We start from the raw sequence: 13,864 nt of genomic DNA, 5'->3' as shown, positions 1-13,864 counted from the left end.
TGCTTACTGATGATACATAATGGCACAGATCAAGCTTAACATCAAGAAAGAAAACAAAGGGATTCCAAGGACTGCTTCCATCAGCTACACAGAGGATAGAGAATGTAGCTGGTGGAAAAAAAGAAATTAAGAGAAATGTCTGCTAGACCAAGTAAAATGACCAAAAGTTTCCTAAGATCAACCAAAAAATCCAGGAAGCCCATGTTTTGTATAAGCACAATGGAAAGAAATGAAACCTTCCAAAAGAGAGCACTTACAGTGAGTTTTGAGCACTTGCAGATGCAAAGATTGAGGATTATGTAAATATTATCTCCAGGGACCTGAAATGTGAAAAAAACAACCCATCACCAAATGAAAAACTGCAGACCTATAGGTCTCACAGAAGAGAATAAGCAACAAGGGAAACAAGGTAGTATGGGGTATGGATGCTGTCACATAACCTAGTCCTCTTCCCCACCGAGGAGCAAGTGGAGGTCAGCAATGCACTGAACAGTGTTTTCAGTCCTGATGGTTGAATTACATGACTGCATGTTAAGACAGAATGCTGGTCAGAGATCTCACATGGGAAGGAGATCAGGTAATTGTATGTGAGCACAGTTTCTAGAAAGGCCACTCAACTCTAGAGAAACTTCTGTAATTAAGCCCCTTGGAGCTCATGTGTGTAGGTGAGACACCCCAATGAGCATGCCCCCATAGTAATAAATACTATAAAAATGTTCTTCACTAGTTTTGGGAAATGAAGTATGTAAAGTTAGAGCCCAAAATAAATCACCAGGATAACAGAGAAGGTAGCACCAGTGGGTTTTCCTTCTTAGCTCTTCCCTCATGCTTTGACTCTGAATAAAATAATTGAACGAACACTATTAAAAGATCTGTCTGAAGTTGCAGCAGCATGTTCTTCTGTCTAAGGTGCCAGTGTGTCTCCTTCTAGCCGTTGTAAAATGCACACAGCTCTCAGTTCAACACTTGGCGTGAGTCACTATCAACAGACACTTGGTCATTTTCATGAAGACACCCTAGAGGCGCTGGTATAGAGCCCTTCTGGTTTAGCTAGCATGCCGGCTTCCTGATCAGTAGTGGCAAGATTCCAGCACCCCCTAAACCCAACTCAGATAAAAATACAGTTGTTCAACCTATTTCCATCTGGAAGCTACAGTTTCCATTTGTGTTTCATTAACTCTTTTCCGCTTATCTTACTGTCAAAACATCCAACATGCTACAACTGGGCTTATCAGAGTCCCTTGAAAAGAGTGGTTTATAAATATCTTGATAATATCTCACCTGGAAGAGGCAAATGTCTGGTGGCCAATGAGTCCCATCTGTTTCCAGCATCTAGTTGAACAAAGAAATCATTAACAAATTATTTATTCCTACAAACACAGAGGTTTTAGTAAATTTATTGCTATAAATCTATATGGTATGTATATGTGTGCATATGTTTAGTACTACACATTATCAGAAATCACGAGCTTGTGGACAGGAGTATATGTTATAGAACAATGTCCTGAGCAATAAAAAAGTAATTTTATTACATATAAGTTGATAGTGTACTTCAAATTACTTAAGTCTTCCTAGCCTATTCTTTTGTGAAAGACCAACAATGCACCCGCTTACTCTCAAGTATGCTTAGCCTTGGACCATGATGAGATCCCTGTTCTCTCAGAGACAGGCATGCAAGAGGATGGGTATGTGGCCACCTGTATGGTCAAGCTGTTCAGCTCAGTAGAGGTTCCTGCTAGGCATATGGGTGAGACTGTCCCAAAGTCTCCCAAAGAGGAAGAAGTATAAACCAGTGTCCACACCGAAATGTGACCAGTGTGAACACCGAGCTGCTCCAAGGAGTCATGCCCAAAGAAAACAGAAGTGCAAGCCACCTTCTCCGCAAGTGATCAGTGAGAGGCTTACTTTTTTCTATGATCTTGGGCTTATGATCAACAAATGCAATTTTAGAAAGACACTAGCTTTCCCCACCTATCCCCACCATTGCCTGCATGTCAAATTGTTTCCAAGTTACTCGCTTTGATGGGGGATAGAAATGTGGTTCATGTGGTTCACTCATTTGATGGGATTCTGAAAATTAGAAAAATAATTCCAGGTTCTTTTTATAATTTAAAAATTAACTTAGATACCCCTCAAAAAAGAAAAAAAAAGTCCACACCCATGTAATGAGAAGAAACAGGAAAGTAGCTGAGTTCTGTTTTTGTTTTTTTTTCTGCTTTGCTCAGCTCTGCTATCTTGAGCCTCAGATTTGTATTTCTGTTAAGGGAGTTTCAAGTCTTAGGTTTGACTAGGAAATGTATAATCCCATGAGAGGGAGTAAACGGGAGTGGTTTAAGAGAACACTTTGAAACTAGACTTATCTGATCCATATCCAAGTCCTACCACTTCCCAGTTGTTGTTGTTCAGTTGCTCCAACCTGTCCAACTCTTTGCAACCCCATGGACTACAGCACACCAGGCTTCCCTGTCCTTCACCATCTCCCAGAGCTTGCTCAAACTCATGTCCATTGAGTTGGTAATGCCACCCAACCATCTCATTCTCTGTCATCTCCTTCTTCTCCTGCCTTCTATCTTTCCCAGCATCAGGATCTTTCCTCATGAATTGACTCTTCATATCAGGTGGCCAAAGTATTGGAGTTTCAGCTTCAGCATCAGTCCTTCCAATGAATATTCAGAATTGATTTCCTTTAGAATTGACTGGTTGGATCTCCTTGCAGTCCAAGGGACTCTCAAGAGTCTTCCCCAACACCACAGTTTAAAAGCATCAGTTCTTCAGTGCTCAGCTTTCTTTATAGTCCAACTCTCACATCCATACATGACTACTGGAAAAACCATAGCCTTGACTAGATGGACCTTTGTCAGCAAAGTAATGTCTATGCTTTTAAATACGCTGTCTAGGTTCATCATAGCTTTTCTTCCAAGGAGCAAGTGTCTTTTAATCTCATGGCTGCAGTCACCATCTGCAGTGATTTTGGAGCTCAAGAAAATAAAGTCAGTCACTGTTTCCATTGTTTCCCTATCTATTTGCTATAAAGTGATGGGACAAATGCCATTATCTTGGAATGTTAAGTTTTAAGCCAGTTTTTTTACTCTACTCTTTCATCTTCATCAAGAGACTCTTTAGTTCCTCTTCACTCTCTGCCATAAGGGTGGCATCATCTGCATATCTGAGGTTGTTGATATTTCTGCCAGGAATCTTGATTCCAGCTTGTGTTTCATCCAGTCCAGCATTTTGCATGAGCATGATGTACTCTGCATATAAGTTAAATAAACAGGGTGACAATATACAGCCTTGACATACTCCTAGTTATGTGACCTTGAACATTCACTTAAACTTCATTTTCCTCACCTGTAAAAATATGGATACTGTTAGTATCTGTCTCTTGGAGTTAGTATGAAGATTAAGTAAAGCAGCCGATGTAAGATGTTAAGCATAGTACTGGGCACATAGGAAAAATCAATATATTAGCTGCTATTATTATTTTCAATTTGGCAATGGGTTTTTTGTTTTTATGCTCAGGTTCCATCTGATCATTAAAGTATCTCACTGCCTCTCCTTCCAAGTCCCACCTCCTTAATTTTGAATGTGGAAAGTCAGAGTCATGGAATGATATTACAGAGAATGGTGCTATGGAGACTTGGACTTTGAGCTCCAGTGAGGTGCAGAAGCAAAGGAAGCCAGGGAATAGAAACAGGAGCATTTCTTCACTAGTCTGAATTAAGCCACAGAGCTTGTTAGTCCTGATAGTCTGTGAAGCCCCATGGGCCTTTCACTTCCCTTTTTTGTCTGATCTCAAGTTAATGCTGCCTCCCTCTCCTTCAAAAATTAAGGCTGATTGTCAGAATGTCTGTGAATTTTCAAACTACGAGGGGCTGATTTTGTGGAAAATACCGGCAAGTAGCACATAGTCTCTTCAGAGAGTGATATCTTGTTATAATTAAGGGAATGGGCAGCTTTGCTTCTCTTGCAGACATAGCCATTGCCAATGAAATGATTCTATGTATAGGATGACGGAAATAAGCAGATACTTATTTGTGTTAATTGTGTTCTGTAAAGTCATTGCAAACACTGAATCAAGGTATACTGAACCACTGCTCCTAGGAGAAACAGGGTTAGGTTCCTATGAGCCTCTGGTCACATTTTCATCAACCGACAAATATATTGTCCTATTTTATATGTTTCTGTTTAAAGACACCTTATTTAATATATACTGTTGATTCATTCATATTTAACTCATGGCCAGCAGCAGGCTTACCTAACACATATTTTCTCCGTAAGACCCATCACAGCCTGTTCCCACTTAGGAACAGCGGACAGGACTTCAGCACTATCTTTAAGCGCCATGTTAAACAGCAAAATCACCCCAAAAAGGCACAAAAATGTGAAAAACATGGCGTTAAATAGATTGCAAAAAGGACACTTGTTTACAGTGAGAGGAGCTGAAACAAGAAGGCAGAGTGTGACCCTATTCAATGTCAGCTGGGAACATGTGCTCAGACAACTCATAGTTTTCAGTCCTGTGCACATCTACACATGACTGCAAAAGCACTGTGAGTGTTGATTTGGAGGCTGCAAATAAATTTAGTGAGTAGGTAAATTCACAAATACAGACTCTATGCATAAAGAGGCTGGACTGCACTAAACTGTTTGCCAGTTTGCATTTCTTCCAGCAATGCATGTGAATTCCACCATTCCACATTCTCACAGCACTTGGTGGTTTCAGACTTTCATTTTTACAATTTGGTGAATGCATGTACTTCATGATAACCCTCAATGCCTTGAACATATGTGGCACAAAGTAGGCACTTGATATATGTTCAGTGAATTAGTACACAGCTAGCCCACAAAATCAGATTAACTTGCAAATTAAGATAGGTTCCATAAAAGTTCATTTTTTCAGGCTCTATCAGAATACTGTGATATCTTTTTTTAGTGTCATAGGTGAATAGGTGTAAGAACTCAGAAAAAGTTCCTAAGCACAGATGTATAAGAACTCAAAAAAGGTGGGGTTTTCCTGGCTTACCTAGTCAGGTCAGTCACATCTGTCAGACTCACAAAGAACACAAAGTACTTTAAATATGTTTACTTTATTGTTTTGTAATTTTTTTTCTCTTTACTTATTTAGAAACATTCAAGTGATTTATATCTATTGCACACAAAAATGAAAATGCTATGGTATAGAAATATTATTGCCTCTTTTTACTCCATCCAGTATCTTTTCAGGGCTGAAAATAAAACTGCTTAAGTTTCAATCAAGTTTGAGATTGCACCAATCTTAACCAGAAGGAATGAAGTCTAATACATAGCACATCCCTGTTTTATATTCTCCTGTTTAATATAGATTTTTTGACCTGAGTTTCAAGAAATGATTAATTAGCTTTTATTCATGAATGTTTGCTTTCTTTCTAAATGTGCTTTTGAGCTTTGTGTCCTCAGTATAGTTTGGACGTTTCTTCTAAGACCATAGTATTCACGTTCCAAGTCTCATGTGAGATACCAGCCTTATTTGTTTAATTGCTTGAAATATTTTGTAGCCACATAGTATTTAACTTGGCAATTCCATACTGGAGTATAGAAAGGAAAGTTGCTCTAAGTTTCACTATAATGTTCCAAGGCAAGTCAGGGCATCCCCAACTTTTCAGCCTTCTCTAACATGGCTAATTTATGTTACTCTCCTCTATGAGACAAAGCAGGACTTTGAAAAAAAAAGTTCTTTTGTTTCTAAGAAAATGGATTAATTAACTATTTGTGACATTAGCTAATTAAACTGATAATATGCTTTCAACAAGTAAAGTTGCAAAAGGTAGGATCTAAGAAGGTTCAAGCCTCAAGGTCACTCTCCTCTAGGATCCGCCTCTCAGTGAGATGGTCCTCCACCGTTGCCCATGGAAGATATTGGAGAAGCAATTGTTGTTATTCTTATGTTTTTCCTGACCTAGCATCTTCGTCTGTTTGGACTGCTATAACAAACTACCATAGACTGTGTGGTTTAAAGGCAAACGTTTATTTCTCACAGCTCTGTAGTCTGAGACGTCCGCAGTCCAGGGGCTGGCAGACTCAGGGTCTGGGGAGGCCCTGCTTCTTGTGCTCCTGTATTGGAACAGAGGCGCTTCACCATCTTAGACCGACTCGACCTCGTTCACTTCTTTGTGTGTGTGTTCTAATTTTTTTTGAATTTTTAAAATTTTATTATGTTATGTTAGTTTCTGCGATACAACATCATGAATCAGCTATAGGTAGACATATATTTCCCCCGTCTTGAGCCTCCCTCCCACCCCATTCCCCATCCAACCCCTCTAGGTCATCACAGAGCCCTGAGCTGAGCTCGCTGTGCTATATTGCAGCTTCCTTCTAGCTATCTATTTTACACACAGTGGTGTGTATAAATCAATGTTATTTCCCCAATTCGTCCCTCTCTCTTCTTTCCTAATCTGTTACTCAGTCTCATTCACTTCTAATCTTGATAGTGATGCTCAGTCTCTCAGTTATGTCTGAATCTTTGCAACCCCATGGACTGAAGCCTCCCCAGGCCTCTCTGTCTGTTGGACTGTCCAGGCAAGAACACTGGAGAAGGTCATGCCCTTCTCCACTTGATAGTGATGTTGTTTTCCAACTTGTCGGTTGCCTAAGACCCTTCATCTGGCTTCCCAGGTGGTGCTAGTGGTAAAGAATCCACCTGCCAGTGCAGGAGATGCAAGAGATGCAGGTTTGATCCCTGGATCAGGAGGATCCCCTGGAGTAGGAAATGGCAACCCACTCCAATAGTCTTGCCTGGAAAATTCCATGGACAGAGGAGTCTGGTGGGCTACAGTCCATGGGGGCTGCAAAGAGTTGGCCACTACTGAAAGACTGAGCATAGAAGTCCCTTTGTCTCATTCAGCTTATTCTGTGTACTCTTCTTATACCCACTGTTATTTTAAACATTCCACAAAGCTTATATTCAAGATCCTTAAGAGGTATTTCTATGTTTTCCCTGACTGCCATAGTACAAAACTTCACACCTTTCTTTTCTTTCTTTCTTCTTCTTTTTAATTCTGGTACCTGTTTCCAAAAACTTTACTTTACATGACTTGGAATATGACCTCTACATAAGGGAATATTGCCCCATCCCATTTCCACCACTGAAACATAATTTATGTCTCTTAGAGTTTTAAACATTACTAGATTCAAATAACTGACAACCTTCAACTCCACCTAAAGTCTTTTAAGTGTTGGAAGTAAGAAAGTTTATTTTTATCACAAAATATGGATGATTATCTTTCCTATATGAACTTCTAAAAGATGCTGAATGTTTTCGGTAGTACTGTAACCTGCATTGATAACTTAATATAATTAGGAATGTATATAACCCTCATTGGAACAAAACTTGAGCAAAATATATAATGATGTACTGTATTCCTGTTGCAGAGCAGTGCGTAGGAATATAGTAGACATTTAATATACATATCTTCAATAAATGAAAGAACATTTATAAGATTTTCCAAGTCAGAGTATCCTGGACAATGCAAATTAAACTAATAATGAACTATACTTTGCATCTATTAGACTGGTAATAATTTTTAAAATAAGAGATTCTCTGGTGGCTCAAATGGTAAAGAATCCACCTGTAAGGCAAGAGACACAGGAAATGGTTCAGTCCCTGGGTTGGGAAGATCCCCTGAAGAAGGAAATGGCAATCTACTCCAATATTCTTGTCTAGAGAATTCCATGGACAGAGGAGCCTGGTGGGCTATGTAGTCCATGGGTTTGCAAAGAAAGATGCCTATTGTTATGGAGGATGTTAAGAGATGGTATTTTCATGCATTGTTTATGACAGTGTGGACTGTTAAAGCCAATTTGGAAGAAACTTGGCCCAGTCTATTAAATTGTAATACACGTACCCTTTAGTTCGGCAACCCAGTCCTGAGACTCCATCTCTCAGGATGACAGAAATCATCTATAAGAACATATATTCTTATAGGTAGATACATATGAATATAGGTTATATATATATGTACACGCAATAAATATGCAATATATATTTTATGTTCACTTGAGGGAAGGAAAAAAAATAAAACATCTGAGTATTCTCCAGCAGTAGAATATTAGATAAATTATTATATCTAGTATAATATTGTACAGTCATTAAAAAATATAGTAGACCTGTATCAATTGACTTGGAATGTTTTCTATGAAATATTACTAAGTGAGAAAAGCAATAGAGAAAAGGCTGCATAATATAACCTCTATTTGTAAAACAAGCCTTAACAAAAATTTCTCTTACATATATATGCATTATTATGTAAGCAAGGAAAAAGTAGAGAAAGATACACACCAGATTCTTACCATGAGTTACCCGGTGGCAGTGAAGGGATGCCAATACTGATGGAGTGGACAGCTACATATGGCCACACAGATGATACACTGTATAATTCCAGGGGCATCATTTATATAGATTGTGGTGGACAGAGTTTTAAATGCCCTCTATGATTCTCATTTTCTAGTATTCATGCCCTTCTTTGATCTGTTATATGTAGGAGGAATCTGAGATTTGCTTCTATAATATAATGTAACACAGCAAAGGTGATTAAATGTATGTGATTATGTTAAGATTGTAGTGCCCATCTTTCTAGAATCTCTAGATTGAAGGAAGCAAGTAGCCCTATAGTGGAAACCCACATGACAAGTACTGCATGTGAGTTGCTGAGGATGGCCTCTGGCCAACAGCCACAAACAACTGAAGCTCTCAAACCTCCAGCCCTAAAGAACTGAATGCTGCCAACAGCTATGCAATCAGGGAAGCAGATGATCCCCCAATCAAGTCTCTAGATGATGCTGCAGCCCTAGATGACACTAGGTTATAGGCTTGTGAGACCCTAAGCAGAGGGTCCAACTAAGCCACGCCTTGATTCCTGACCCATCAGTTCAGTAGCTCAGTCGTGTCCCACTCTTTGCGACCCCATGAATTGCAGCACGCCAGGCCTCTCTGTCCATCACCAACTCCCAGAGTCTACCCAAACCCATGTCCATCGAGTCAGTGATGCCATCCAACCATCTCATCCTCTGTCGTCCCCTTCTCCTCCCACCCCCAATCCTACCCAGCATTAGGGTCTTTTCCAAGGAGTCAACCCTATCCTGACCCATGGGAACTATGAAATAATAAATTTGTATCATTTTAGGTTGCCAAGCTTGTGGTAATATTGTCATGCAGCAATAGCGTAGAGCTGTCAATGTGATCTGATGTTTGCAGTTAGCAATTTGTACAACCATGCATGGCAGCCCAGGGTAGAGAAGAAAAAGAGGAGAGAGAAAGGGACAGAGGTTAAAAAAGAGAAGACTGCTCAGTTAAAAATAAAACAAAACATAGAAACCTGCAAACTTTATACTGTCCCATTTTTGTTAAAATTACATGAGTATGCATTAATAATTAGAAAAAAAAGTTGAATAAAAAGAAACTGCTTAGTAATGAGTACATAAAATAATTCATTTTCATTACAAATCAAATACAAAAGCAAGCATAGCACAATTTTATATATGGATAAATACATATATAGATTACTGTGAGCCCTTTGGCCCAGTTTAGCTATTTACAACACAGATGTTCTTTTGCAAGAAAAATATTAGTTCCATGTATGATGAGGATTTTCTGAGAATTACTTGTTTCATACCCAGAAGAGTCAGTAGTATCTTCTGGATCTCAAAAAGTTAATGATTCATTTTGATAACCTGTATTCTTTATTTTTTACTTATCACCCTTGAAAACACTTCATGAATAGATAGTTCACTTAACTCTCCTTTTCCAAATGAATAAGCTTTCTTATAGAAATGATCATAAAGTGACATTTTGTATCAAAGCAATTTTAGAAAAATCATAGTAGGGAAAAAACTAAGAAAGGGTCTCAATAAGATGAAAATATTTTCTGTTATAGGTATTTTTCTAGCTTTGAGTTCACAGATTATTAGGTTTGCAATCATGATTTTTCTTTGGAAGAGGAAAAAGTTTATTGTTTTAAATATGTGAAAGTAATTGTATAATTTTTCAATAGCACTGAAATGATATTTATGCTACTCAAAATATAGCCTCATGTCATTCATTAGCTCATCTAGCCACTAGATTTACCACACTTTTACAATCATATATGAGCAAAATATTATAATGAATCTGTATATGACTTGCTACCAAGGCATATGTGAATTTAAGATGTTTACTAGTTTTAGGTTTGCAGGTGTCATTCATTCATTCACTTGTTCATTCAACAAGTGTTTGCCAGTGCTGTTTTAGTTGAAAACTATGCAATACTAACTGAAAGTGACATACTCCTTAATCCTGTGAAACTCACAATATAGAGAAAGAGAATTTTATGAAAGACACATACAAATAAGTAAGCTGTAACCAGTGTCAAAAGTTGGGCTTCCCAGATGGCTTTGTAGCAAAGAATCTGCCTGCCAAGCAGGAGACTCAGGTTTGATCCCTGGGTCAGGAAGATCTCCTGGAGAAGGAAATGGCAACCGACTCCATTATTCTTTCCTGGAAAATCCCATGGACAGAGGAGCCTGGAAGGCCACAGTCCATGGGGTTGCAAAAGAGTCAGCTACAACTTAGCAACCAAACAACAACAACAGCAATGTCATAAGTGCTATTGAGGAGGTATATCTCTTGCTATCAGTCTTTCTGACATAGAGAAGAGACTTAGAAAGATGGAAAAGGGGTACCCTGAGGTAGTGATGATTGAAATCTGAAGGTAGAGCAGGAGTGACCCTGCTAAAAGGGTATGGCAGTGTTCCAGGATGGTCCGGGATGGAGGCACAACCTGTATAAAGCCTAAAGCAAGAAGGAGCACGGCATGTCCAAAGCACAGAAGGAGAGCTGTGCAGCAGGAATACTGAAAGGGCACAAAGAAGGGTGGAGCTGGAGGGGCCATAAGGGCCAGATCAGGGCTTCTGAGTGTCGGCCTTCAGAGTCGCTTGGTGAGCTGGGGGCAGCCCCAGATCCTTGGAGGAGAACCGCCTAAGCAGGGCCCATGGGGTGGTATGAAGCTCCCCAGAGATTCTCTTATCAGCCAGTGTTCAGAGATGCTTGATTAGGCCAGACAGTGCCTTAAGACATGCTGGGATTTTAGATGTTTTCCTCAACATTATGCATTTTAATTAGAAAGTTAACAAGGTCAGGTGAGGGTTCCCTTGTGGCTCAGATGGTAAAGAGCCTGCCTGCAATACAGGAGACCTGGGTTCAATCCCTGGATTGGGGAGATGCCCTGGAGAAAGGAATGGATACCCTCTCCAGTATACTTGCCTGGAGAATTCCACGGGCAGAGGAGCCTGGCGGGATACAGTCTATGGGGCCACAAAGAGCTGAGCATTGACTGATCTACTGAGCACACACACACAAGCTCAGATGTGAAGTTTGAAAATACCATTTAAACTGCCATCTAAGGCATACATGGGTGGGTTGTGACATAGTGCAGCAATAGGTAGGCCATTACAGTAGAGGAGGGAGTTTGGAGTTTCCAAGTGGAGGGAGTGTGGAGATGGATAGAATATTGAAAAAATAAAATGAAAGAATGATTTAGATAATTCCTATTGGGCTTCACAGAAAGATACTGCTCACTGTCTTCATGTGTCTAGCAATGCTGTTGAAAAGTCTAACATTAGTCAGATTCTTGTTCATTTTTAGGTGATTCTCTTTTTCTCTCAGAAACATTCAGCATGTTCTCTTTGTTTTATGATTTAATATCACTATAATATGCTTAGTTGAGGTTTTAAGCTTTAATTTAAACTATTTATCCTTATTTATCCTTTTGGAATACTTTTTAGCATTTATTCAGCCAGAGGTCTGATATATTTTTCTTTGATTCTAGGAAATTCTGGCTCATTATTTTTTTTAGCTTTTTAAATTTATAATTTATATATACATATATATCATTATTTTATTCCTTGTTGATATATTCTGGGAAAGTTCTTCAACTTACATACCCAGCTTATAACTGATTTTCCAATGATTTATAATCTTCTATTCAACCCATCCACTGAGGTCTCTATTTCAGTAATGATACATTTTGTTCTAATATCTTGAATAGGAGCCTATCCAAAACTGCTAGTTCTGATGCCATGTTTCCAATATCTCATCCTGAATATCTGTTCTGTTCATTCCATTAGTTAATTTCCTTGTGTAATTCTTTCTATTTGTAATGTGGCTTTTTCTCCTCATTGTTCCCTGGCTTCACAAGTATGTTGAGTGGTAATATTTCTTTGAGGAAGGAGGAAAAAAGAGCAAAAGTCCAAGTCTTGCTCGATGCTCTTTAAAAGAAAAAAATTCTGAATGTGTGTGTCGAGTGAGCATCTCAAGATCACTGCTTATTCCTCTGTCCACCTCCACTCTCCAGTTCTCTCCTGTCACCCAAGATTGTCACCAGAATTCTTTCATACATCAGCCCTACTCTTATGGAAGCTACCGCTTCTGATAACCAAGAGGCAAGATTATTCAGAAGCCCACCAGACAATTAGGACTCCTTGCTTATGTCTCCCCACGTCACCTCTGTTATGCCACTGTCCCCCTGCTACTTATCACTCTGGGCTGCTGCTCTTGCTTTCCTATCCAGAATCAAATAGATGGATAATAATCTAGGACTTTGGATTTTGAGGCAGTATTGTGGGCCTAGCCTGGGTAGAGAAATGGATGCAACCAGAATGCTCTCCCTTGCCCATTCCATGCTGGGATCCAGACCACAGTTCCCCACCAACAAGCCACTGCTCATACCACTAGTAACCTCTCTTTCAGCCTTCTTGTATCCTTCTTGGTTTCTTTGGTTTCTTAATTATCTGCTGAGTAGGGGGTTGAGATCCACCAGCTTTCCCCTTTCTTCTCTAGAACCTCCACTATAGTTAGATGAGTTGAAACAACAGCCATCCTAGTTTACATTTCCTTCTTTATTAAATCACTCCTAGGATTTAGAATCTCTCCTTGCCTTTTAACAAGGCCTTCTGTAAACCTATGTATAAGAGAACATTGCCCATAAACTCCTCCAATAATTAGTTTTCAACCTTTAGAAAATTCTTGTTATTTCTCTGGATTTTTTCTAAATACCTGCTCCCAAACTGCTTTACTTTTAGCAGAATGTAAATCCCCATGATAGCTTTCCCAGGCATAAGAGGCACTAAATCTCTTATAAAATTATTCTGATATCAATTTTTGTTATAGTTCTAGTTTTTCCTTCATATATTTAGATCCTCTGACATTTATTGTATAAATGTTTATGACTTTATGGGTTTTTTTGTCTTTTATATTATACATATAAAAGCTTTCACCTTGAACTTAATATTGTGACTATATTTATGGTAATATTTGTCTAATAAATTTCCCATGTGCTTTTATATTCAAAATTTCTATTTAGTTTTTAAGACATCTCCCAGCTATGGGTTAAATATTTTTAAGGCAATTAGAAAACCTTTCACTTTTATGGAGGAATATAAACCATCTATGTTTACTAACATATGATACGCTTAGCTTTACTTTTGCCATCTGTTTTCTTGTGTTTTGTTTATATTTTATTGTCATTTTGTTTTCTGACTTTTGCCATATGGATTTTTTCTTTGCTGATTTCCAGTAACTTTAAAAATATGTATTATGTTTTTAATTAATCATGAATTTTAAAATAAATATTTCTCTATCAGATTAAGGAGAAGTACATGAGATGTGGAACATAGCATACCATTATTCTTTCTACACTTTATTTTCCCAGTATTTTTAATATATACTATAGACTTTTGGGTTCAGAACATTGTGACATACTATATTCCACATCTTCCTATTAAACAGCAGTCTTTAACGTTAATGTTACAATTGGGCCCCAAAATTACAATAATTGTTTGATCATAAGTTACTTTT

The 13,864-nt window shown here is 38.5% G+C and overlaps 1 protein-coding gene and 1 long non-coding RNA gene across 15 annotated transcripts in view; one reads left to right on the top strand and one right to left on the bottom strand.

Annotated features, from left to right (window-relative positions):
* The window catches only part of LOC145542948 (uncharacterized), a 564,353-nt gene that overhangs the window by 271,411 nt on the left and 279,078 nt on the right, over positions 1-13,864 (top strand). The gene's annotated exons all lie outside the window — the stretch shown is intronic.
* The window catches only part of LOC145542949 (uncharacterized), a 79,292-nt gene that overhangs the window by 34,893 nt on the left and 30,535 nt on the right, over positions 1-13,864 (bottom strand). Inside the window, exons 2-3 of the long non-coding RNA XR_014080306.1 lie at positions 1,282-1,332; positions 258-320 (exon numbers count right to left, since the gene is read on the bottom strand). This is a non-coding gene — a long non-coding RNA (uncharacterized LOC145542949). The remainder of the gene's footprint in view (positions 1-257; positions 321-1,281; positions 1,333-13,864) is intronic.

The sequence above is a fragment of the Giraffa tippelskirchi genome, chromosome 3 (genome assembly GCF_054371585.1).
Source record: "Giraffa tippelskirchi isolate mGirTip1 chromosome 3, T2T-mGirTip1v1.2.pri, whole genome shotgun sequence".
Lineage (NCBI taxonomy): Eukaryota > Metazoa > Chordata > Mammalia > Artiodactyla > Giraffidae > Giraffa > Giraffa tippelskirchi.
This window is presented reverse-complemented; position numbering and strand designations above follow the sequence as displayed.